Source organism: Melanotaenia boesemani, chromosome 24 (assembly GCF_017639745.1).
Source record: "Melanotaenia boesemani isolate fMelBoe1 chromosome 24, fMelBoe1.pri, whole genome shotgun sequence".
Classification (NCBI taxonomy): domain Eukaryota; kingdom Metazoa; phylum Chordata; class Actinopteri; order Atheriniformes; family Melanotaeniidae; genus Melanotaenia; species Melanotaenia boesemani.
In genome coordinates, this window is record NC_055705.1 from 3,997,170 (window position 1) to 4,021,618 (window position 24,449).

Consider the following 24,449-nt stretch of genomic DNA (forward strand, 5'->3'; position numbering starts at 1 on the left):
TTATCCCAGCAGGGTGTCTTGTTGTTGCCATCGAGCTGACTTCTAAGCACGTTGCAGGTATTACAACATGTACTATATAAATATATATATTCATTCGTTATCTGTAGCACTTTGTCCATTACGGGGAAGCTGGAGCCTGACCCAGCATTTAACAGGTGAGAGGCAGGTACACCCTGGACAGGTCACCAGTCCATCACAGGCCCAACACAGAAAGAGACAAACAACCTTTCACACACACACTGATTCCTAGCGAGAATTTAGAGACCAATTAACCTAACATGCATGTCTTTGGACGGTGGGAGGAAGCCAGAGTACCAGAAGAGAACCCACGTGTACACGGGAGAACATGCAAACTCCACACAGAAAGACCACGTCCCTTCAGGTTCAAACCTATATGTTTGAGTCCTTGTTTTTATTTAGTCTAGTGTTTAATGTTTCCTTTACTTTGTGTTTGAGCTGCTGTAACAGTGAAATTTCCCCACCGTGGGATCAATAAAGGATCTTATCTTATAAATATAGTTGTGTTGGTGGTTTTTAAGCTAAGGCTGCACCACGTTGCTAAAATGAGCACACTTAGCTTACAGAGAAACAACATGCGTCAGAAGCTCAACAAAAACGTCCTTTTCAAAAGGTTATTAGCTAAACCGTGTTTTTATTGATTATTTTGTTTTACAAGAGCTTGTACTTTGATTACTGAGGTGTAGTTTGTGTTTGTGTGAAGTTCTCTCTCATGCTGCTACGCCCTGTGTATTTGTGTATTTAAATTTTAAGTTGGTAATTTAATTGTTCATCAGTGTAACTTGGAGGCTTTTTCAGTGTTAAATTAAATTCCCTGTTTCACTCACACATATTTATGTTTTATCTCTGTCCTCCAGGTTTAAATCTCCACATTAGTCTAGTTCTCTGTGCAGAACTAGACTAATGTCGATTCAAGAAGCTAATAAGTACAAATAAATGTCACGTTTATGTCCAAGATGTTACAGACATTAAAGACAATAAAGATAATAATATATAATGTGTTCATATAAAATAAATATTATTAAATAATAAAATTATTTGAATGGTTATTTTTGAACTGAACATGTAACAATTAAATTTATTTTATATTAATATTCTTTCATTACTATATATATATATATATATATATATATATATATATAATCATGTCATTCTTCTGTACACTGAGTTTTAGTAGCCTAAATATTGATTTAATATATTACACCGTGCTGAACATCACCCTGGAACTCTAGCTCTATGATTTAACATAAACCCATGTGTGTGTGTGTGTGTATTCATTGCATGTGTTTATTTTCCATGTGTTTATTTACATATGAAAGTTCATGGTTGTAGCTCTGCTCTAGAATCTTTGGTTATAATTATTCTTAATTATGCATTAAACAAGTTATGGTTGTTTATAAAGTGCATGCACCATTAAAACAATGTGGTCAGTGAGACAGCTGACTGTGGCAAGATGGCCGCCACTGCAGACGTTCAACTCACTTTATTAAAATCAACTAAAACTAATCAATAATCAATACAGTCATTAGTGTCTGATGAGACCTTCTGGAATCACTGTGAGGAGTTCCTGAATCATTCTGGTTAATGAAGAAACTAAATGTGTGGAGAAAATGCAGATTTGAAACTGCAGCAGCTCTTCAGCTGCTCCTCTGATGAAGATGATGATGAAGACAAAGAGAGTCATCTGAAAGATTTCAAACTATGAAAAACAACAGTCGCGACTTCTTAAAAACTTTCTGAAGCCTCTACCTTTCTGTCAGAAAGACTTTCAGCAGAAAACCCTGAAGGCAAACTTCTCCCAACATCAGAAGCTCCACGATCAGCGGCAGCTGGAGAACAAACGAGCCATGCTGCTGCATTCACGGAGCACGGAGAACACGGGATTTCAGGGTTACTAGTAGGAATCACACATGATAAACACATCCTCTGTTTAATCATTGTTGATATTATAAATAAATATGTTACACATGTTCTGTGTCTCTTGTTTTTAATCGATGATTCCGCCATGTCTTAGATTTTTATATCTTCTGGTTTCCCTCGAGCTTGATGGGATTTTGAGTTGAGTTCTCATGTGTCGTGTGTACTTGAATGCAGCATAGTGGCGTAACAATTGCGCATGCGCCACGGAGCACAGTTCGACGGTTTGTTTTATCTTGGCGGATACAGACGGAGCGGAGAGCTGCTGGAGTCTTCAGACAAGAACCAGAATGGAGGAGCAGAACCAGGACCAGAACCCCACGAGGAGGAACAAAGCGGGATCATCCTCTGATACCACCGGTCGGCAGGTCAGTGTTGAGGACACTAAAGACACGAGGACGAGTCTCGAGGCTCCGTGTCTCATCCGCTTGTTCTGGTTTTCTATCAGAGGTGAAAAAGAAAAGTAGTAAAAGTTTGTGTTTTCATGTTTTCCTCGTTAAAACTGCAAAGTATCCGCGTTTCCTCTCAGACAGGACCCAACGTAGGAGCTACGTCTGCAGTACAGAGGAACGGAGATCATATATCACGTTACTTTTACACAAAACGTGGCGTATGCTGCGTTCACGTTGTCTCGTAATTCCGAGCGTCCGAGAGTTGTTGACGTCATTATGGAGCAGTTCCCGCTTTAAATGCTGCTGGACAATGTCTCCATCAGCAGTATTGCTGAGTCATGGTAGTTACTCCTGATAGGAAATGTTTCTCCTGGACGAAGGAACATGAATCATTCAGTTGGATCCACAGCAGAAAAATAACATGTAGGTGACTTCAGTCCTTGTTTGAATGTTGTTCCCTCAGTGAGGTTTTTAGTTCCTCGTATCCTCCTGAAACACTGAGACAATCTTACTGTAACAGTCCAGTAACCTGCTGGAAGAAGTTCACAACCACACGACTGTCAAGATGACCTGTAATGATTGTTAATCTCAGTTAGTTTACTTGATATGAAACATGTAGAAAGCAGAACTCTACACGTTATTTAATAGTTTTAGTTCAACTCCACCATTTTAAATTAGCTCTACGTAACTTTTTATTTACTTTTTTACTTTAGTCAAAACCTCTTTTTCTAATAAATAAGCTTTTTCTATATTAGACTAAAAGTTTAGTCCTTTTCTTTAACACACAGAGTATTTTCTAACATCAACTTTAGTTTTGTTCATATTTCAGATCATGTTTCATTATTCTAGTAAAGATTTACAGGTTTCTGTCTTTACACGGGATTTCAATAGTAGATTTTCTGGCTGTGTTTTCCCTTTTGCCAGATATAGTTTCCCCTAACTATAAAACACAGTTTCAGTCCAAACGTCAGTGTTTTTATTTATTTCTCATGTTTACACACATGTCAGCTCATCTGTGGTTATTCTAGTAAATATGAGGAGATTTAATTTTTCTCTACTAAACTTGTTTGTGGATTCAGATTCTGGTCGACTGTATTTGTCCTTCAGCCAGAATCTGTTTCCCCATAAAACTTTAGTAAATAAAGAAGAAAGGTCCTCATATTTACTAGAGAGATGAAACACGATCTGTGTGTAAAATAAAACAATTCCAGTTTGAACACACTGGTCTTTCTAGAAAGAGGAAACTGGTTTTATAAAGAAAAATCAGCCATAAACATCGACCACAGCACGTGTCTCTGCTTCACTTCCATCCATTCGTTCATTTGCTGTCCCTGCTTAGTCCAACACAGGGTGGTGGGGGGGTGGAGGCCATCCCTGCTGCTACCAGCTGAGAGACAGTTTCCACCCTGGACAGGTCACCAGTCCATCACAGGACCAACACAGAGACAAACAAGCTGTCACTCACTCCAATGGAGAGTTCAGAGACATGGATGAAGCTAACATGCATGTTTTTATGTTCCAACATGGAAACTCATCCCTGCTTCACTTTAGTAAAGAAAGTCCAAACCTCTGCACATGTACAAGAGTCAGAAAAGATGACGTGACGTTTCTGCTAAATATCACCTGGAGAAGGGACAGAAATGATGTCAGAGCAGCTTTCTTGGAGGGAGAAAGGGATGATATTTACTAGAGTAATGAAACATGATCCAGCCTGCGTGGAAATAAAAAGCTGATGTTTGAACAGAGATTGGGCTTCAAAGAGAGACGATATGAGCGACTGTATGATGGGATGGAACTTTCTGCTGTCAATGCAAAGACGTTCACGTCCTATTTTCCCTTCATGGAGGCCACGTTTTGGATCAGAAACATCCAGAAACAGCTTCTTGTTTACGATGGAAACATGGACTAAACGTATTAAATTCTGTTATATTTCATATCAAGTAAACGGAGCCAAAGAGAGTAAAAGTCCTTCCAGGTGATCTGGATGGTAGTTCGCTTCTAAACTTCTCCAGCGTGTTATTGGACGTCACTTCTTTCCAGGATCTGTGTCGTCAACGTCATGACGTTCATGCATGAGAACTTTGTTAAATGATGATGAAGCTGATGTTGGAGGAAATGAGAGTTTAGGCGAACTATGATTGTTTTAATGTTTCAGCAGCTCTTCTCTCTCATTAGAAACCAATAGTTTAAGAGTTGGTCCAGACTCAAGCAAACCTCAGTGAGGGAACAACAAGCCTCAAACAAGAAGTGAAGGGACCTGCATGCTGTTATTTTTCTGTTTCCGTGGTGAAATAGAGCGTAGTCAGGAGGATCCAGCTCTACTGAACGAGTGCATGTTCTCTCGTGCAGGGGAAACATTCCCTATCAGGGAGAACGACCTCGGCTCCACAACGATGCTCCATAGAGCCGCATTAAACTCATTCACACAATTCTACCTGCTGCACTTTTTCTCTACATCTTATCAAACTGGATCCAGATTCCCTCCAAGAAGGAAAATGCTCATGAGAGAGACACGCCACCAACACGTGTGTCCAGCCCGTAACTTGAGAGGTGTTTGCAACTGGAGTTGAATTAAAGCAAAGCGGTTGGGGCGGTGGGAGGAGTCTGCAGCAGAGCGCTGCGATGCCAGCGCCGCTCGATTTACAGCTGAAAACAGCAAAAGAGGAAACTGAGAAAATAATCATTTCATTTTTATGATCGTTGAAAACCCAGATCGTAATTGAGATTAAAATGCGTTTAATCGTCCAGCCCTACTTTGTTGTTGCTCTTCTTCATCTTTCAACTAGCGGTTTGTGGTTCATCTCATATTTAACACAAAGTTTTATCCTGATAAAACTGTTTCATTCTGTGGAGTCACTCTACATATTCTTAAAGTTCAGGTCTCAGATAACGTGTTAAAGTTAATAAAATCTACTAAGAATATTAAATCCATTAATCTACCATTTATTACCATGTGATAGTTTAAACATATTATAATGTGGTTTTCTGCTTCTGGGTATCTATTAGGGGACAAAATACAAGTATCAGATTGTGTTCAACAGGATTTTAAGCAAAGTTCATACCATAAATTGAAGCAAAATGTCTCACAATCTGTATGTGACAAACATGTCATGTGGGACTCTTATGGGTTATTACGTCCGTTTCCAGTGACGTGAGCTTACTTTCATGTGACTTATTGAGACTCTGCACTGGTTTCCTGTGTCTCCTCCGTCCAAAATCAGCTACTCTTGTCAAGATGATGTCAAACTCAGATGTTTTCATTCACCAATGTGGATTACGTTCTCCTGTAAACTATTGCAGTGAGTTGCTGCTCACATTAGCAGCTAACGCTAAAACTGCAGGCTCTCACATTAGCAGCTAACGCTAAAACTGCAGGCTCTCACGTTAGCAGCTAACGCTAAAACCGCAGGCTCTCACGTTAGCAGCTAACGCTAAAACCACAGGCTCTCACGTTAGCAGCTAACGCTAAAACCGCAGGCTCTCACGTTAGCAGCTAACGCTAAAACCGCAGGCTCTCACGTTAGCAGCTAACGCTAAAACCGCAGGCTCTCACGTTAGCAGCTAACACTAAAACCGCAGGCTCTCACGTTAGCAGCTAACGCTAAAACCGCAGGCTCTCACGTTAGCAGCGAACGCTAAAACCGCAGGCTCCCACGTTAGCAGCGAACACTAAAACCGCAGGCTCTCACGTTAGCAGCTAACACTAAAACCGCAGACGCTCACATTAGCAGCTAACGCTATAACCGCAGGCTCTCATGTTAGCAGCTAACGCTAAAACCGCAGGCTCTCACGTTAGCAGCGAACGCTAAAACCGCAGGCTCTCACGTTACCAGCTTACGCTAAAACCGTATGCTCTCATGTTAGCTGCTAACGCTAAAACTGCAGGCCCTCATGTTAGCTGCTAATGTTAACGTTAAGTTATAATGTTACTGTTCAGAATTCATGCATGGGCGCATGAGAAAAGAAATATTTTCAAGCTGGATCTAAAAATGTCGACATTGGCAGTTTGTTCCACTTCTTTGCAGCATAGCAGCTAAATTCTGCTTCTCCATGTTTAGTCTGGACTCTGGTCTGGACTAGTTGACCAGAGTCTTTGGATCTAAGAGTTCTGCTAGGTTTATATTCTCTGAACATGCTGACCCTCTTCTCTTTGCTACCAAACAGAATAATCTGTCTTGTCTTCATTAAATTGAAGGGGTTTGGTGGAAGCGATGAAACGATACATGGACATATTTTAACTATAATCCATCATAATTTCACTGGCAGACCAGGTCACGTTGAGCATGTGTTCCTCATCCTTTGCTCATATTGTGGACATGTGTGTCTTCAGGGTGGAGTTTTACACTTCAGAAAATTCTCAGAAATAAAGCCACAGTTACCAAAGTCAGGATGTTGTTGCTCTTTGCTTTTTTGGAGTAATTGATTCCACAGTTAGAACTTTATCTGTACAAAGCATCACCCTAAGTAGATCAGAAAGTATCTGCTGTTGGTTGGAAACCTTCTAAGTCTACAAACCTTCCTTTAATTTTCTAATTATTGATGAAAATAACCAAACACAATGTGTTGCTGTATGTTAAACTTATAGATCTGCTATTTTCTTGTGTGACATGTTTGTATGATGAAGCATCAATTCATGAAAAAAGCTGAAATATAGAAATTAAAGGTTTCTGTCCAACAGCATTTTAAGTAAAACACGGCAGCATTTCTTCCCTGTTGATGGGAAAGTCTCGGCTAAAGCTTTCAGTCTGGTAAAGGACCTGGTTATTATGTAAAAGCTTTAAGGTTAACTTGTTTTATGAATTACTTGTTATAACCTGTCGACCTTTATTCCACTTTTTAATACATATTATTGACCTAAATTCATTTGTTAAAAGACTAATACATTTTTCATTGGACTAAAACTGGACTAAAACTATCAAACTTAGTCATGACTAAAATGTGACTAAAACTAAAGTATTTTCGTCCTGAAGACTAAAACTGAGACGTCTGCTGTTTGGGAAATTCTGCCCAACAGAAGCACTGCAACGTAAACCTTTCAACACAAGAAGAACACAGAGCATTACTTCATGTGTACAATTTTACTTACAAGGACTGTATGCACTAGGGCTGCTCGATTATGGGAAAAATGATCATCACGATTATTTTGACTGAAATTGAGATCTCGATTATTTAACACGATTATAGATAAGAGGTTTTGGGGGGGGGACATTTGAAGTGTTTATTGTGGTAATGCCGACTAGTTTGTTTCCACCAGGTCCCCATAGCTATTGTTTGTCTCAGACCAGCAGCTTTGTTCCGCTTGGTCTGATCTGGAAAAAAATAGTCTGGAGACATTTCGTTTTCACGTTGAAATCCACGTCAATAAAATGTAGCGCGACATTTCTATACGGCTCTGGTGCGGCTTTACCACAGGTCCGTAGCGGTGGAGAAACATCGGACTGTCACCACGTCTTTCACACCATCCTCACTACACTCATCATACAGGGAAGAAAGAGACAAGTCCACTAACATGGTGGTGAGACGGCAGTGATGCCGTTTGTCCAAAGTGTTGATGAGGTTCTTAAATCCCGGATTGTTCACTGTGTTAATAGAGAAAAAAGTTCTGTTTGTTTATAACGTTTGTCTCTCTGTGACTCTGGGAGCTGGTGGATTATTTAGTCGCGACTTACAAAAATTGAAAATTTTTCTATTTTTTTGTGTTGCGTCGCAAGCCCCCGTGTGCACGTCTGCGTGCACAAACGCAACATTTTACATGCACGACTGTCGCCTGTCGCTTGGCTGGAGGAGGGCAGCGATTTTCACTTCCTCACGCAAGTTTACATAGAAAATGATGGAGAAGGAGCGACGTGTGTCCAGGTGTCTGCAACTCGTTCTGAATAAAACTAAAGCGGCTGTGGGAGGAGTCTGCAGCTGTGGGAGGAGTCTGCAGCTGTGGGAGGAGTCTGCAGCTGTGGGAGGAGTCTGCAGCAGTGGGAGGAGTCTGCAGCTGTGGGAGGAGACTGCATATTAAAATAAAACAAACCTTCACACAAATACATACATAGCCATTTAAAAAATAAATTTATTATAGTTTCCCTCACACACTGTCGCTGTGCACACAAACAACAACTGGTCATGATGATGATGATATTATTATGATAATGATATTATTATTATATCACATTATTAGAAAAGGGCCCTTTAAGGTTCTGAAGCACACAGTTTGATCACTGACCAATCAGAATCCTTCTCCCGCCTCTTTACATACAATATACACGTGAACCTGCTGACATTAAGATTATGCAAGTTAACTAGGGGCAGCTTATTTCTCTTTACATGTTAACTATAGGTCCAAATCCTTACTAGTTGCACTAGCTACGGTCTTTTCTTACTGATCTAGTAATATGATAAGGTTTTAAGAGGTTACATGCCAACCTATCAAGACAAAAATGCCAACTAGATGACTAGCTAAGGTTTACTTTTTATTTTACAAGTTAACAAGTAAGACATAAAGATTTACTTGTTAGCTTGTGAGGCACAAATTGTTTATGAGTTCCACTTTTCTTTTTTCATTCTTTAACAAGTAACACAATTACAATTTTACTAGTGAACTAGTTAGCTACCAAAATAGTGACTAGTAAGCTAGTGACACCTATTTTGTTTTGCACATGTAAACAAGTGGAGAGTGTTGTCTCCTACCAGCCAGACTATTTGTCAAACATGTAAAGCCTTTGGTATGACATGTTGGTCATTTTTCTTACATGTTAGATCTGTCCTTTAACTAGTTATTCATTTCTTGTTACTTGTGGATAAGTATATGCTACTAGTAAGTCATTTGTTTTACATGTTAGCCTTTTTTTTACACTTGTTAATTAGTCCATGGTCTTTAGTCTCACTAGTGAACATGTAACATCAAAATATACTTCAACTAGTCAACTAGTTAGCACTTTGTCTTTACAAGTTTACGTGTAAGCTGCAACTTGCAGCCACTAGGTGGCTATTTGCAGTTCACTGGACCACATGTTAGCTAGTATCTCAAATGGTAATGAACTGGGTGGGCTGTAATGAAATCCTGGAGATATGATTTGTAGGCATTTTAAATTTTGAATTGGGGAGCCAATGGGAGGCCTCAATAAGCCTTTACCCCACCTATTTATTTGCATATAATTAACTAGTTGAACTAGGGAGTGCTACGTTTTAACTAGTCCACTAGTGATGATTTCGTCAGTCAGGTGTTCACAAGCTGAGAAGGTATGTCACTTACTAGTATTGCTAGAGGGTATTTTGGCTTCACTAGTTAACTAGTAATCCCTCTTTAGTCACACTTGTTCTCTAGTAAGATCAAAACTGGCATTTACTAATTAAATAGTAAGCTTTTTTATCTTTACTAGATAATTAGTTAAACATTTGGGCTTCGCCTGGTAATTTAGTGCAGATTATTGTTGGCCACTACTTAACTAGAGGAGAAGACCATATGTTGACTAGTTAACATGCTGATATTGTGCAGTTAACTAGTTAACTAGTAAAACATACTAGTCAACTAGTTTGGTCCAAAGTCCTACTAGTGCATTAAAACGCTGACAAGATATTCATTTTATTTGACTATTATAGCAAGTGGCCTCACTTGTACAACTTCTGTTCAAACTACTTGCACAAAAGTGTCACTAGTTGTTAAAAAACTGTTACTAGTCAGATTTTGAGTTCCGCTAGTCTATTAAAAATGCCCATAAAATATGAGCACATGTTAACTAGTTTGTGCATAATGCAAGCTAGTGAAGGAAACTGATGTTTGATATCAAGAATATGGAATAAATGCTCAAACGGCTTGCCATATGACGCTACCGGAAACGAGATGTTAACCCTTTAACTCCGGGTAGCGGAGGCTGCAGGTGCAGTCAAACTAAAAATTAAAGTTTAGAGAATTTAAAGGCCAGAAATGTGGATAATGAAGCAGTGAAGGTGCATGGATGGAAGTTATTGTGCATATTGTGAATATTTCTCTCTCCTCACCATCTAGAAGCTGTGAGATTCTCATCCTGCTTTCTGTCTGTTCACCTGATGCTGATATTCATCACATATTGTTCCTTCTGTGTTTAGAAGGAAGCAGCTTCACAGCTTTAAATTCATCCTGCTGACTTTTTACCTTTTAGTTAGTAAATCCTGAACATTTCATCCTTCTTTCTCATAAAGATGTGATTTTATATATGAAGAAATATTTTAACTGTTGCTGTTTAAAGAGAAAACTGCTGCTAAACCTGTTTATGTGTTTAGTTCAGGGGTCTGCAGCCTTTCCAATCCAAAGAGACATTTTTCCCTCAGCCAGCTAAATAAAACTCCTTTAGAGACGCAAATGTTACCAGACTTTTCAAAAAGGAAACTTAATATATATTTTTAATGAAGAGCCACCATAGGATGTTTGTTATTTTTGAAGAACCACATTTTTATTTCCATTTTTAAGGTTTTAAAACAAAGAAAAGCATAAAACCTTTATAAAAGGAGAGAGACACTTGCAGCTCCAGAGTTGCAGGTTGGAGACCCCTGATGTCGTGTTTGTAAACCAAAACTTACTGCATTTTCTTTTTATAGCTGTAGGCCTTTTTTTGAAGGAAAGAGACATTTTGCGCGTAACAATGCGATTAATCGCAGCATGTCATGCGATTAATCGCAATTAAAAATTTTAATCTTTGCCCAGCACTAAAGAATAGCAATACTTGACTACATGAACAAAAGCTACAAAGACAGTGTCACAGAGAGGCTTTGTAACATGGCTTCTCTCCTTGATCCACGCTTTCACACAGAATATCCCAGTGAGTGAAGCCAGCAAAGTCCAAGCTCTTAGTGAACTGGAGCATCTTGTGTCAGACCAGGGTAGCACAGCTCCAGGTGTTTTAGAAACCTCTCCTCCATCATCAGGTGATTAGATGAGTCGGGGTGCTGCTAAAAAGCCAAAGACGAGCCTGGAAGCTTTTTGAAGGGAGCAGTTAGTGCCAAGACAGATGTAACTGCAGAAAGGTTTTTATCTGAGCTGAGCAGCTATCTGAATAACCCACCAGTAGACAGTGACTGTGATCCACTTATCTGGTGGAAAAGACACAGTAAACTTTCCCCACATCAGCAGATTATCCAGAAAGTACCTATGCATTCCAGCTACCAGCTCTGCATCTGAAAGGTTGTTCAGCACAGGTGGAAACACAGTAACTTGTCAAAGGTCATCCCTTAAGCCCACAACTGTGAACATGTTAGTATTTCTGACAAAGAATCTTAAAACTTGAACAAATGTAGATAATTTCTACCTCCATAAACAGTAACATTATTCAGCTAGATGTTATTTTTATGTTTACTCAAGAGTTTTTGCAATTTTCTTATTTAACTTCTTTATTTTGCACACTGCAGTTTTATGTTGCAAAGCAACTCTGTTTTACTTTTGTTAACCGTATACATGGTTATACCTGCCTGTTCAGTTGATAAGAAATTGTTCCTATTTTGAATGTGCACCCATAAAGTGCAATTTTGAAGTATTTTGTCTAGCGTAAATTATATCATCAGTTATATCATTATTGCACATTTTCAAATTTATATCATGATAAGTATCTTTGGCCATATCACCCTGCCCTAATTGATATTGTTGTGAACGATACGATATTGCAAACCCCTACTGGTTACTTTACTTTGCTTCTATATGTTCGGCAGTCGCTAAGGCAAAAGCTCGGGCATGGGAGGGGTTTGGAGAGGCCATGGAGAATGACTTCCGGACGGCTTCGAGGAGATTCTGGTCAACCATCCGGCGGCTCGGGAGGGGAAAGCAGTGCTCCGTCAACACTGTGTACAGTGGGGATGGGGGGCTGCTGACCTCAACTCGAGACGTTGTGAGGCGGTGGGGGGAGTACTTCAAAGACCTCCTCAATCCCACCAACACGTCTTCTGATGAGGAAGCAGAGTCTGGGGTAGCTGGTGCTGGCTCGCTTATCTCTGGGGCTGAGGTCGCTGCGGTGGTTAAAAATCTCCTTGGTGGCAAGGCCCTGGGGGTGGATGAGGTCCGCCCGGAGTTCCTTAAGGCTCTGGATGCTGTAGGGCTGTCTTGATTGACACGCCTCTGCAGCATCGCGTGGACATCGGGGACAGTCCACCTGGACTGGCAGACTGGGGTGGTGGTCCCCTTCTTCAAAAAGGGGGACCGGAGGGTGTGCTCCAACTACAGGGGATCACACTCCTCAGCCTCCCCGGTAAGGTCTATTCAGGGGTGCTGCAGAGGAGGGTCCGTCGGATAGTCGAACCTCGGATTGAGGAGGAGCAGTGTGGTTTCCGTCCCGGCCGTGGAACAGTGGACCAGCTCTACACCCTCTTTGTGGTCTTTGAGGGGGCATGGGAGTTTGCCCAACCAATCTACATGTGTTTTGTGGATTTGGAGAAGGCATTTGACCGTGTTCCCCGGGGACTCCTGTGGGGGGTACTCCGGGAGTATGGAGTGCCGGACTCGCTTGTAAGAGCTGTCCGGTCCCTGTACAACCGGTGTCAGAGCTTGGTCCGCATTGCCGGCAGTAAATTGGAATCGTTTCCAGTGCGGGTTGGACTCCGCCAAGGCTGTCCTTTGTCACCGATTCTGTTCATAACTTTTATGGACAGAATTTCTAGGCGCAGCCGAGGTGTGGCCTCAGAATTGAGTCTCTGCTCTTTGTGGATGACGTGGTTCTGTTGGCTTCATCGGGACGTGATCTTCAGCTCTCGCTGGAGCGATGCGCAGCAGCGTGTGAAGCGGCTGGGATGAGAATCAGCACCTCCAAGTCCGAGACCATGGTCCTCAGCCAGAAAAGGGTGGAGTGCTCTCTCCGGGTCTGCGATGGGGTCGTGCCCCAAGTGGAGGAGTTTACATATCTCGGGGTCTTGTTCACGAGTGGGGGAAGGATGGAGCAGGAGATCGACAGGCGGATCGGTGCGCACTGCGGCGTCCGCAGTGATGCGGGCTCTGCATTGGTCTGTCGTGGTAAAGAGAGAGCTGAGCCAAAAGGCAAAGCTCTGGATTTACCGGTCGATCTACGTTCCTACCCTCACCTATGGTCATGAGCTGTGGGTATTGACCGAAAGAACAAGATCGCGAGTACAAGCGGCCAAAATTAGTTTTCTCCGCAGGGTGGACGGGCTCTCCCTTAGAGATAGGGTGAGAAGCTCGGTGATTCGGGAGGAGCTCAGAGTAGAGCCGCTGCTCCTCCACATCGAGAGGAGCCAGATGAGGTGGCTCGGGCATCTGGTTAGGATACCTCCCTGGTGAGGTGTTCCGGGCACATCCCACCGGAAAGAGGCCTCGGGGAAGACCCAGGACACGCTGGACGGACTACATCTCTTGGCTGGCCTGGGAACGCCTCGGGATCCCTTTGGATGAGCTGGTGAATGTGGCCGGGGAGAGGGAAGTCTGGGTTTCCCTGCTTAGGCAGCTGCCCCCGCAACCCGACTCCGGATAAGCGGAAGAAAATGGATGGATGGATCATTTTATGATTTTGGCATCAGAAGAAATAAATGGATAAAAAAATACATATAAGAAGTGTTCATGTTATTTTCACACACTAGAAAGTGGTGAAATTAATTAAAGCATAACAAATGTGAAAATCGTCAAACTATATTATGTCTTTAACTAGATTTTTTTGGTAGGATTATAATCTGGACATCCTTCCAAATACAGACATACACACGTCCAAGTATCTGTATGGTCAGCATCATATTTGAGACTGCTTCACATTAAATCTGTTTTTAGAGACTTTCTGAGTCTGAGGACAGAGTTTGGAGAGAGAACAGTACAGTATTTGAGTTTGAAAACAAGGAAGTTTGATATGAAATCTAAAAAATAAATACTCCACATTTCTCTACTTATCAGTGTTTTTAAGATTCTTGTGACTTCATTCATTCAAATCATTTTACAGTACAGTGACCTGACTGGTCCAGACAACATCTTCAGTTTTAGACTGACACCTCTCTTAGACTAAAGCAGCTTCTGGGTTGTTAGCACAGACTACAAACACTAACAGATCAAGGAATTACATGACCTCCTGCTGCTGTGTCTGCAGTCATCCAGCTGTAAATAAGAATCAGTTTGTGGTACCTACCAGATGCTTGAGGTTGATTAATACTTGTCCATAATACTTAGTTTGGGTGAAATGTAAATGTTTTCTTCCTGCTCGTTACAGAAACATGGAGGCCAAAGAAAATCTAAACATCGAGGTGGTCGAGGCTGTAAGAAAGTTTTCACTGGTGCATCACGACCAAAGAGATGTCAGAAGATTCACGTTGGAGAGAAACCGTACACCTGTGATCAGTGTGGAGCAGCTTTCAGTCAGTCAGGTCATTTAAAAAGTCACCAACGTATTCACACTGGAGAGAAACCTTACAGGTGTGATCAGTGTGGAGCAGCTTTCACTGTATCTGGTGCTTTAAAAAATCACCAACGTATTCACACTGGAGAGAAACCTTACAGGTGTGATCAGTGTGGAGCAGCTTTCACTGTATCTGGTGCTTTAAAAAATCACCAACGTATTCACACTGGAGAGAAACCTTACAGGTGTGATCAGTGTGGAGCAGCTTTCACTGTATCTGGTGCTTTAAAAAATCACCAACGTATTCACACTGGAGAGAAACCTTACAGGTGTGATCAGTGTGGAGCAGCTTTCACTGTATCTGGTGCTTTAAAACATCACCAACGTATTCACACTGGAGAGAAACCTTACAGGTGTGATCAGTGTGGAGCAGCTTTTAGTCAGTCAGGTGATTTAAAAAGTCACCAACGCATTCACACTGGAGAGAAACCTTACAGGTGTGATCAGTGTGGAGCAGCTTTTAGTCAGTCAGGTGATTTAAAAAGTCACCAACGTATTCACACTGGAGAGAAACCTTACAGGTGTGATCAGTGTGGAGCAGCTTTCACTATATCTGGTGCTTTAAAAAGGCACCAACGTATTCACACTGGAGAGAAACCTTACAGCTGTGATCAGTGTGGAGCAGCTTTCAGTGAGTTAGGTCATTTACAAAGTCACCAACGTATTCACACTGGAGAGAAACCTTACAGGTGTGATCAGTGTGGAGCAGCTTTCAGTCAGTCAGGTCATTTAAAAAGTCACCAACGTATACACACTGGAGAGAAACCTTACAGGTGTGATCAGTGTGGAGCAGCTTTCACTATATCTGGTGCTTTAAAAAATCACCAACGTATTCACACTGGAGAGAAACCTTACAGGTGTGATCAGTGTGGAGCAGCTTTCACTGTATCTGGTGCTTTAAAAAATCACCAACGTATTCACACTGGAGAGAAACCTTACAAGTGTGATCAGTGTGGAGCAGCTTTCAGTTTAGCTGGTGCTTTAAAAAGTCACCAACGTATTCACACTGGAGAGAAACCTTACAGGTGTGATCAGTGTGGAGCAGCTTTCAGTTTAGCTGGTGCTTTAAAAAGTCACCAACGTATACACACTGGAGAGAAACCTTACAGGTGTGATCAGTGTGGAGCAGCTTTCAATCAGTCAGGTCATTTAAAAAGTCACCAACGTATTCACACTGGAGAGAAACCTTACAGGTGTGATCAGTGTGGAGCAGCTTTCACTATATCTGGTTCTTTAAAAAGTCACCAACGTATTCACACTGGAGAGAAACCTTACAGGTGTGATCAGTGTGGAGCAGCTTTCAATCAGTCAGGTGCTTTAAAAAGGCACCAACGTATTCACACTGGAGAGAAACCTTAAATGTGCCAGGAGGATGGTGCAGCTTGTATTCATTCAGACTATTAAAAAAATTATACCAAATGTTGTGGAAAAACTAATGTGTACTGCTGGATTAAAACTTTATTAACAAAGGTATCACTAAGAAGACCTGTGAGGTAAAACAAAATGATATTGTGCATATTTGTAAAGTTTTGACAAATGGTAGGGGGATTTGCAGCCACTTCTTGTAAATGTTTAGTAAAGTTATGAAGTTTAGTCATAGAAAGACGACCTCCCTCTGAAGAGAAACTGTTCTGCAGCTGTTCTGTAGCAACTGTGAGGTGATTGTCGCAACATGTTTGAGTTTGAATTAAATAATACTGTATATAACTATGTACTTTGTTAGTCATAACAGAGTAATAATAGTACTAATGGTTTAGATTTATTTAGTGCTTTATCAAGGCACCCAAAGTGCTTTACATTGTGAATCCGTTATTCAGTCACACGCTGATGGTGGAAGCCAAGTTGTACAAATAAATGAGTTGTTTACAGTATGTCTCTGTCAGGTTTCTGTTTCCTGTTCATGGGGGTGTTTCAGGAAAGTCGCTCGAGAGATGCCTGAAAAAGTCAAACCAGCACCATCTTCTACTGAAGCATCATGTCGTTCTAGGAACGCAGCTCAGCCTGATTTCATCCAGACTGACTCAAGACAGACCTGCATAAACTCGGTGCACACACCTGGGATGTCTAACAAGTCCAAATGAGTGGATGAAGTGAAAAGTTGTTTAAACGAGGGACGCTAGAGGCAGAATAAGAGAAACCTTTTCCTCATCAGCAGATCAAATCCTGCTGATTGATCTGCATGAAGAATTAAAACGCCACCAAAAACTGGCAAGTTTGCCATAGAAAGACAGAAAATGGTCCTGATCGAGTGTATCCCCCCTATACCAGATTTACCAGGTAATGGTGGCCCAGTGGATCGAACAGTGATTTTGGGCATGGTTGACCAAAGTTCTACTCAGTATTCTGGCAGTAAAAGGAAATATTGGTAAATGGAGTTAAGATGTGTTTTTCTGACGCCCATGTGACAATAAGCTGGCATGGTAGTCAACACTTGTTGACTAAAACTGTTATATTGACCACAAAAACGTAAATCATCTTGAAATCACACCGACAGGCTGAAACAGTCTGATCATGGAAGTAATGATAGCAGCCGCAGTATAAACATTGACCAAAATACTAGTCGACTGTTAATAACGGATCACTCAGTACAATTAAATACAGGGCTCAGATTACAAAGGTAATTATGGGGAACCTTATTGTCAGACATACAGTGGGACTCAGTCATATACGTGTAGGTCTATACACTACTGAAAACTAAGAATACTTGAACAACACATCTTAGATCTTGAATGAAATATTCCAGTCAAAAATCGTTATTTATTAAACAGTAGAATGTGTTGAGAACAGTAAAATAAAAGAATGATCAATGGAAATCAAAATCATTAACCCCTGGAGGTCTGGATTTAGCTTGGCTTCACACAGTGGTAGCTAACCCAGTAGCTAGCTAGTCCCCTGTAGCCGGTGCGGAGCCACCTAGCAATGTTAACTCACTTACACATCCCTAAGCAGTTCCCATGCAGCAGGAGCCCCAGACCAGCTGGGTGGTGGTAGGGTTGTCACGATACTAAAATTTTAAAGTCGATATCAATAGTAAGAATGATGATCAATACTTCATAGTGTTAATTTTGTTAATGAAAACTAAACGAAAATATTTCCGTCAACGCATATTTTTCACCGGATGAAAACTAGACAAGACTAAAATCCCCATTAATAAACAATAACTGGGACTAAATCAGAATGCATTTTCGTGGACTAATAAAGATGAGACAAAAAAGTAGTTCAATAAATAAAAACTGAGCTAAAAAAAAGAAGATGATTTTGTCAAATCCTGTCTCCTCGGCTTTTCCGCCACTCACACACACACACACACTCTTTCAAACCTGCAGCGTGCAGGCGCACAAACACAAGGGACAGACAGGATGTGGATTCACGGCAAAAATTTAAAAGTGAAACATCAATGGCCATGCTTTGCACGGGGCCCAAGAGAAAGAGAAGACGTGATATGTGAACCCATTTTCGCTTCACTGAAGTGGAGTTTAAAAACCTTATGACAACAAACCTGATGAGACATGTCACAATTCACCACAAAGACAACGTGATAAGTTAACAAAACGTTTGGTGGTGTATAACGTAACATTAAACCACCGGCTGTAATGTTCCAACAATAACCTTAAACCGACACCAAACCGCTGGCTAACTTACTAGCTTCGTAGATTGTAGCAGTAGTAGCCACTTGTTGATATTGTGTGTGAAGTTGAATTTATGCTAACTTAGGTACGTAATGCTGGCTGGGCAGCTATGTTTTTAGTTGGATTGCAAGTTGAACTAAAGCAGACAGAAGTATGAGCTAATCTAGGAGTTGCTAGCAAACTATAGTGAACACAAAACACCTGGGCAGCTACACATGGATGCAAACTAAAAACTAAAATGTACTAAAACAAATAATCTAGATAAAATAAAATAATACGCCACACTTAATTCAAAACAAGTGTAGCCCAGATACAGTTGCCTTGTATTTTGGGGGAAAAGCTTAAAATATTAAAACAATAAATAGTTTAAAAAAATGTCTAAAAAGTGTTTAAGGGTGAATCCCATTTCACCCCTTGGCCCTACCCCATAGCCCTTCCCCTCCGTTTTGCGCGTTCACGTGAAGGGGTAGGGGTGTCCCAATTCCTTTTAGGACAGAGGGGTAGGGGTAAGGGGTAGGGCTATATACCCCTTCAAATGAAGATTTTTCAGAGGCCCACTTGAAACGGAGGGGTATGAAAAATTTCCTGTTCTATATGAGAAAGCAAGTGTTTCTACGCACATCACGCTTTCTTGAGGTGCAGAGCAACACACACTCGCACAAAAAAAAACAGCCTCAGAGTAAAAGAGAGTATACCAGCACACGATTAATTTTAATTGCATGCAAAATTCGTACATAACGTCCCACATATGCCTGTTGATAAGCAATAAGTCAATTAATTGCACTGTAATGAAAAAATGAGCGCAACAAGTTTGCCGCTGCGATTTTATTAGGCTCCCCCATCTTACTTCACCATAGACTGTGTATGACAACAGGTTTCACTATGGAGTATCTCGACTGAACGCTCTTGCAGAGTGATCTCCCTCATGTCATGTTTGACAGCAGCATGTAGCAGCACGAGATCGTGGTGAACCACTAACCTGTGCGAGCCGGTACGCTGCATTTGTTTACAGGGCTACTGTCACGCATCGGCCGTAAGACTCATGCATTTGACTGGCTTCTTACGCTCTCACGCTAAACCTCTTATTTCTCATGCTGGAATACACTTTAAGAGCAATGCCGGCTAACTAAGAAGTTCTAGAGGATTCCCAGTGGGCCGCATTACTTCTGGGTCGGTGTCCCGGCGTATATGTCAAGAAGACGCAGTGTCGCGTTGCAGCAGCGGTTCGCTCACTGCTCATAGATCAGACTGACACGCAGTGATGAGGGAGATATTTCAGCTTCACAGACGGCAACGATGCACAATATAGTTTTTCCTAGTTTTTTTTAAATACAGCCGGCAGTTTTGCTGGTTTTTCCTGTTTTAGCCCCATGTTTAATATTTTTTAATATATTTATTGTTTTGATTTTATTTAGTTTCTTCCAGTTCCTGTGTAAAATGTTCTTTAGTGACTACTGATGACATATGTGACTGTTGAAGGGGTGTCCCAATTCGTAGGGGTTGATTTTTCAGCCCTACACCTTCTAGCTCCGTTGTAAGGGGTAAGGGGCAAGGGGTAGGGGTAAGGGGTGAAATGGGATTGGGCCTAAGTCATTGTTAGTTTATAAAGTTTATGTTCAGTTCATATCCTTCTGACTACCAGTAGTTCAAATTTGTCCTCTGTGGAGGACATTTGTAAAGCTGAATATCTCCATCCCCCTGCATGCTATTAAACCCACTCATTTTGTTCTCTAAAAAGGACATCCAGGGCCTTTGAATGGTACCACATTTATAGGGGTGGGGCCTTGGGAACATCCTGTTTTTCCTCAAGGAAAATGGCATTCATTACCACAATCACATTTCATAAGAAGAGGAAAAGTAAGTGCATAACTTCTTTTTGTGCAAATGTAGTCCTGAAGTATTATTGTAATATTTCTTTATAATATCTCTTGAGAACACATTAAACCATTTTCTAAATGAATATAACAACATTTTACCACAACATAAGTTTGAGAATTGTCTTCTGTAGTGGACATTTGTTGCTATTTCCTGAATTTTATTCTGTATTTTTCAGTTAAGAAGAACGAGTTTCATTGTCAAAGTTTTCTCATTACCCTTCAAACAGTCAGGGAAATTAAAAAAAATATTGATTAAACAGTTTTTTTCTAGTAGTCAGGAGGATATAACATATGTTCAATGTTAAAATCAGTTATTGATCAGTTATTGATTAGTTGGTGTTGAGCATAGATAATCAGAGTTCTGGCCGACAGCGTATGCCACGTGGAGGTCTGCAGCTACCAACGTCTGTCTGCAACATCAACTCATCAAACCCCCTTTTCATCCCTCATCATGCCATTTCAACTCCTGAGGTTTCCGCTGACTGATATAAGAGGTTGGGAGTAACCAAAACAGTTTGCACATGCTATATTTCTCTTTTGCTTGCTTGCAAGTAAACGGGTCATCCAGTTTGAGACCACAACGTTCCCAAGCTTCGCTCCAGGCCTGCAACTATTTGAGTTAATTTGAGGGCTGATTTGGAAAAACGTAAAAGGCTGGTATTATTTTATGGTGCTATTTTATTTAATACTATTTTTATCTTTAAATAAGAAGGTATAAACACAACGTGTTTTGAAAAGCCCTTAATCTTATATGTTTTATTTGTATGTATTATGTATGTTTATATTACTAAAATTTGTTTCTATTCGAATAACGTGTCTTTAGTCCTAATTTGTTTGGTTTAAATTTTTCATATTTATAAGTTATATATTAACCAGCGGAGGCACCGACTAATTTTGAGTTGTAACAGGTAACATGCAGGTATCACAAAAAACTTTAAACATACAGAAGCACCTGTCTGAGAAAAAAACCCAGGGCCCTGCCCATAGTATCATAACATTTGTTTAACTACGAGTTACATGGGACAGGTACTACACAACTTTAACCTACATTTTCATACATGAAATAGACTAAATGTGGTATAAAAATAAGTAAAATTGTGTTTTGAATGTTTGTGGTCATCAAAATGGGGTTCTAAGCTAAAAAAAAGTTTGAGATTTACTGCTCTAGGAGCAGCATCCCATTCATTCATTTTCCAGCCATTTTCTGCCGCTTATGCAGAATCGGGTCCCGGGGGCAGCTGTCTAAGCAGGGAAACCCAGACTTCCCTCTCCCCGGCCACATTCACCAGCTCATCCAGAAAGATCCTGAGGCGTTCCCAGGCTAGCCGAGAGATGTAGTCCATCCAGCGTATCCTGGGTCTTTCTCGGGGCCTCTTTCCGGTGGGACGTGCCTGGAACACCTCACCAGGGAGGCGTCCAGGAGACATCCTGACCAGATGCCCGAGCCACCTCATCTGGCTCCTCTCGATGCGGAGATGCAGCGACTCCACTCAGCCCCTCCCGGATCACCAAGCTTCTCACCCTATCTCTAAAGGAGAGCCCGGCCACCCTGCGGAGAAAACTCATTTCAGTCGCCTGTATTCGCGATCTTGTTCTACCCACAGCTCGTGACCATAGGTGAGGGTAGGAACGTAGATCGACCGGTAAATTGAGAGCCTTGCTTTTTTGCTCAGCTCCCTCTTCAGCACAACAAACCGATGCAGAGTCAGCATCACTGCAGATGCCGCACCGATCCGCCTGTCGATCTCCCACTCCATCCTTCCCTTACTCACGAACAAGACCCCGAGATACGTGAACTCCACTTGGGGCAGGACCTCATTGCCAACCTGGAGAAGGCACTCCACCCCTTTCTAGCTGAGGACCATGGTCTCTGATTTGGAGGTGCTGATTCTCATCCCAGCCGCTTCACACTTGGGAGAATCACTCCAGTGAGAGCTGAAGATCACGGCCCGATAAAGCCAACAGAACCACATCATCTGCAAAGGGCAGAGACCCAGTCCTGAGGTCACCAAACTTGATCCCCTCAACACTTTGACTGCGCTTATTAATTCTGTCTTTTGTCTTTTGAACAGAATTGATGACAAAGGGCAGCCCTGGGGGAGTCCAAACCTCACTGGAAACGACTCGGATTTACTGCCGGTGACGTGGACCAAGCTCTGACACCGGTTGTACAGGGACTGGACAGCTCATACAAGGGGGTCCGGCACTCCATACTCCCGGAGTACCCCCCACAAGAGTCCCCGGTTGAACGCCTTCTCCAAATCCACAAAGCACATTGGCAGCCTCACATGTAGACAGGTTCAGCAAACTCCGATGCCCCCTCCAAGACCCTGAAGAGAGTGTAGAGCTGGTCCACTGTTCCATGACCAGGACAAAAACCAACCTGCTCCTCCTCAGTCCAAGGTTCAACAATCCGACTGACCCCAGCACCCCTGAATAGACCTTACCAGGCCGACTGAGTAGAGTGATCCCCCTGTAGTTGGAGCACACCCTCTGATCCCCCTTTTTGAAGAGGGGGACCACCACCCCAGGCTGCCAGTCCAGGGGAACTGTCTCCGATGTCCATATGATGCTGCAGAGGCGTGTCAGCCAAGACAGCCATACAGCATCCAGAGCCTTAAGGAACTCTGGGCGGACCTCATCCACCCCCAGAGCCCTGCCACCGAGGAGCTTTTTAACCAGCCCCAGAAATGGGAAAGCCAACACCAGGGTCCCCAGACTCTGCTTCCACGTCGGAAGACGTGTTGGTGGGATTGAGAAGGTCTTCAAAGTATTCCCCCCACTGCCACACAACGTCCCAAGTTGAGGTCAGCAGCCCCCCATCCCTACTGTACACAGTGTTGACGAAGCACTGCTTTCCCCTCCTGAGCCGCCGGATGGTGTACCAGAATCTCCTTGAAGCCGTCCGGAAGTCATTCTCCATGGCCTCTCCAAACTCCTCCCATGCGTGAGTTTTTGCCTTAGTGACTGCTGAAGCTGCGCTCCACTTAGCCCGTCGATACTCATCAGCTGCCTCTGGAGTCCCACAGGCCAAAAAGGCCCGATAGGACTCCTCCTTCGGCTTGACAACATCCCTCACTGCTGGTGTCCACCAACGAGTTCGAGAGTCACCGCCACGACAGGTACCAAAGACCTTGCTGCCACAGCTGTGGCTGGCCGCCTCAACAATAGAAGCACCGAACACAGCCCACTTGGACTCAATGTCCCACGCTTCACCCAGGACATGGTTGAAGCTCTCTCGGAGATGGGAGTTGAAACTCTTTCAGACAGGGGACTCTGCCAGACGTTTCCAGCAGACCCTCACAACACGCTTGGGTCTGCCAGGCCTGACTGGCATCCTCCCCCACCATCTGAGCCAACTCACAACCAGGTGGTCAGCAGTTAACATCTCCGCCCCTCTCTTCACCCGAGTGTCCAAGACATGCAGCTGCAAGTCAGACAACACGACTACAAAGTTGAACTGCGGCCTACATTGTCTTGGTGCACGTGTGGACGCTCTTATACCTGAACAAGGTGTTCGTTATGGACAATCCATGACAAGCACCACTTGGATTTAGATCAGGGGGGCCATTCCACCCAATCGCACCCCTCCAGGTCTTGCTGTCATTGCCCACGTTGGCATTGAAGTCCCCAAGCAGAACGAGGGAGTCCCTGGACTCCAAAAAGGGTGGGTACTCTTAATAACTGCAGTTTTTGGTGTGCAAACTCTCTGTGAGTCTCCAGTCACACACAGGTCCAGATCAAAGAGCAGTGACTGATAAGAAGAAACTCTGCCTAACAACAGAGGCAAGCCAACCTGGAGTCAGATGTTTGGTGCGATAAGCCCGCCTCCTGGCCTTGGACTTGTATGGAAGGCCGAATGGACCAAAACGTCTATTGTTAAGACGTATGTAGAGGGTCAAATAGATAAGGGGATAAAAATAGACACCCCTATTCTAATTTCATTAAGTTTTCTTTTATTTGTTATACATTACATTACTGTAATCTCAGTTACTGCAGCGCTATTCTACATCCAACCGCTAGGCGGCGCCTATCGCGCTGGTGGTAAAGAGTAGAGCAGGTCACAGAGGAAGAATAAAACTTCCGGTATGAGAGTAACGCCAGCTCAACGTGTGTATCTCCTCTATTCTTCGCCACAGGTTGGTAAATGTTTATTGGAACAAGTGCTTATGACAGACTTTACTTGTTAAAATTGTCGTTTTTGAGTAGTTGTACCGTTGCAGCCGAAGCGGTTTGATGAGACATGTAGAAGGAAACCACAATTAGGATTGTCTG

The 24,449-nt window shown here is 42.4% G+C and overlaps 1 pseudogene; it reads left to right on the forward strand.

Moving 5' to 3' along the window:
- The first annotated feature begins 2,149 nt into the window (after window positions 1-2,149).
- LOC121635279 lies at window positions 2,150-16,539 on the forward strand (annotated as a pseudogene).
- Window positions 16,540-24,449: the final 7,910 nt, after the last annotated feature.